The sequence below is a fragment of the Corvus kubaryi genome, unplaced genomic scaffold (assembly GCF_017639235.1).
Source record: "Corvus kubaryi isolate FWS band 111438036 unplaced genomic scaffold, C.kubaryi_AGA036_p1.0 split1-37296, whole genome shotgun sequence".
Lineage (NCBI taxonomy): Eukaryota > Metazoa > Chordata > Aves > Passeriformes > Corvidae > Corvus > Corvus kubaryi.
This window is the reverse complement of record NW_024582075.1, coordinates 19,270,476-19,272,923: the sequence shown is the minus strand read 5'-3', so window position 1 is coordinate 19,272,923 and position 2,448 is coordinate 19,270,476. Positions and strand designations below refer to the sequence as shown.

The following is a 2,448-nucleotide window of genomic DNA, read 5'->3' as shown; positions in this document are numbered from 1 at the left end:
TCCTCAGCAGCCCACAAACACAGCATGCATACCCCGCAGCGACAGACGAGAGCTTGCAGTGTTGCCCAAGCCTTCCAGAGGGGTCCCCACCATCACCCCCCATGGCCACCCCGACGTGGCCACGTCTAGAAAGAGCCGCACCCCAGCCGAGACTCCCGGGAACTCGGTGCTATCGAAGAGCCGCCGGTGTCGCACGCTCAGTGAAACACCCGTGCGTCCTCCTTGCAGAGGATCGAGGGCAGACCCGGCTCTTTTGGTTTGTCGCTACAGTGGTTCTTCCCCGTGCATTTTTAAACTTCACTGCTCTTCATAGTTAAGAGCATGATTTTTTTTCTTTTAAGGCGGTTTTTAACGTTCAGGTTGGGAGAAAAAAATAATAAAAGGGGGAAAAAAGGAAGCAGAAAGCTAAAACACTAACTCTTTGTAAAGAGGAGAAACCCCTTGAAGACGAAAAATCCTGTCTAACTTTCTTTTAGTAGCTTGCCCCAGGACCTCAAAACTAATTTGAAGAGAGATTTTATTAACTGTATGAACTGTAAATCTCGAGTGATGTCTCTTTATCTAAAGAAAAAAAAAAAGTAGTCAGTTGCTGGATCTAGAGGTTTGGGGGGTTTTTCCATCGTCTTTTTTTCTTTTTTTTTTTTCCTGTTTTGTAGCTTTTGGTGGTATTGTCTTGCAGGCTCCTTAGTAGTGAGCAAAATGTAAATAGGATTATATGGAAATAGTAGAAAGGATTATGTTGTAAATCGATGGAGCTGGGTTTGAAACAGGGTGGCTTGTAGCTTTGGGTTAGGACAATATATTGAAAACGTATTTCAAGAAATTGGGCGTGTGAGTTGTTTGAAAAGAGGGATGTGATCAATAAGACTTTATGTATCAGTCTGCCCTTCTCACGACGGTTTCTGCCGAAGAACGAAATGCTCCCTTGCTCCTATCCCAGTCGGATCCTGAGTGTGGTTTATCCTGCCAGAACTGGGAACGATGGGATTTTTCAAAGCCTTTCTTTTTAAGACCGTGGTAATTGCATTTCTGTCCAAATTTGTGGGGGTTTTATTTTGTTTGGATTCTTTGCTGGAGTTTTTGTTGCCTTTTTTTTCCCCCTGCCTTACATAAAGGGGGCCCCGGTCTTCTGTCGTCGCATAGATCACCTGTAAAGGGAAACAGTGCCACTAAATTTGCAAGCAACCCTCTGTCTCTTTCTCAGGGGTGTTGCTCCTACTTAAAGCGAAAGTCCCGTTCTAAAGGACAGTGAATTTACTTCCTTTGCGTACAAAAGAGATTCTAATTCTCTGTTAGTGTTTCTCATAATGGAGGGAGCTGCTTCTCTCTAATAACAATAGCCTTACAATTAAACTGAGAATAGCGGTGTGTTTTGGAGGCTGTTCTTTGAGAGCTTGTGAGGTCGACATGGAGAGATATTTTATTTCATTCTTAAGTAAATTAAACTCTGGAGGGTGACGGGGGAGAGGAAGGAAAGGATGTCTCTAAACCATTCCGCCGACAGAAGTCTGAAGTTTATTAACTCACCATCTCCCTCTCCGATCTGATTTTTTTCCCCTTCCTTTCCACGGCAAGCAGCACCCCGTCTCTGAGGGCAGCCCCGGAAGATGCGAAAGTCCTAGACCTTCCGAACGGTTTCTGGGAAGATGCTCCTGCACTTTGCGACAGACTTGCACTTTTTTTTTTTTTTTTTTTTTTTTCCGGGAGAGTCAAGTGTTACCTTTATTTCTCCCCTTTTCCAACAAAGATGGCACGGGTCTCCCCGAAGCCCACCCCCCCGAGCCCCTCCTGGATAGGGTGAGGCCGGGGAGGCCGGGACGGTGGCGAGGCGCCCTTCTTGGTGGGGGGAGACACGGCGCCGCTCCCCCCACCACGCTCTGACGCTGGGAGCCATGTGATGGCCCCCTCGCTATAAGGCGGGGAGGAAGGCCGCCCTCCCTGGGACTAAGCCCCAGCCTTTTCACCGTGTTTCCTAAGGCCCGGCAAGCCATCCCCTACGCCCTCCCTCCTCGGCAGCCTCCTCCCCTCTCCTCCTCCCAGGACTAGGCTCGCTCCCTCCTGCCCCGCATCCATTAATGTCTGGGGGCTGAGGTGAGAAGAAAGAAGGGGAAACCGACTTCCAGGAGCGACGGCACAACCTCCCTGCGCCCACAATACCCGATCCCAACCCAAAAAAACCCGAAAAAGATCCCCAAAAAGGGGAAAGGGAGTGGGAAAAAGAGAAAGAGAGAAATCCAAACGGCAGCAAAAAATACCCCGAAACAAAACCCAAACCAGCCGCCGCCTCCGAGCGGGCGGCGGGAGCGCTCCAGAGGCGCGGCAACGGCGCTGGGGGCCGGCGCGGCTCTGAGCGGCCCGCCTGCCCGTGGCGGCGGCGGGGCGGCTCTCCGCGGAGCGGCGCGGAGGCCTGGCGGCGGCGGGGAGAGCGCCCGCTCGCCCGCCGCGCCG

At 51.2% G+C, this 2,448-nt stretch overlaps 1 long non-coding RNA gene across 1 annotated transcript; it reads right to left on the bottom strand.

The window, feature by feature from the left end:
• Positions 1-500: 500 nt before the first annotated feature.
• Positions 501-2,349, bottom strand: LOC121657420. Its single transcript, XR_006013621.1, has 2 exons — positions 1,528-2,349; positions 501-1,148 (listed from the first exon to the last, which is right to left on the bottom strand). It is a non-coding gene; the product is annotated as an uncharacterized LOC121657420 (long non-coding RNA).
• Between the last annotated feature and the right edge of the window lie 99 nt (positions 2,350-2,448).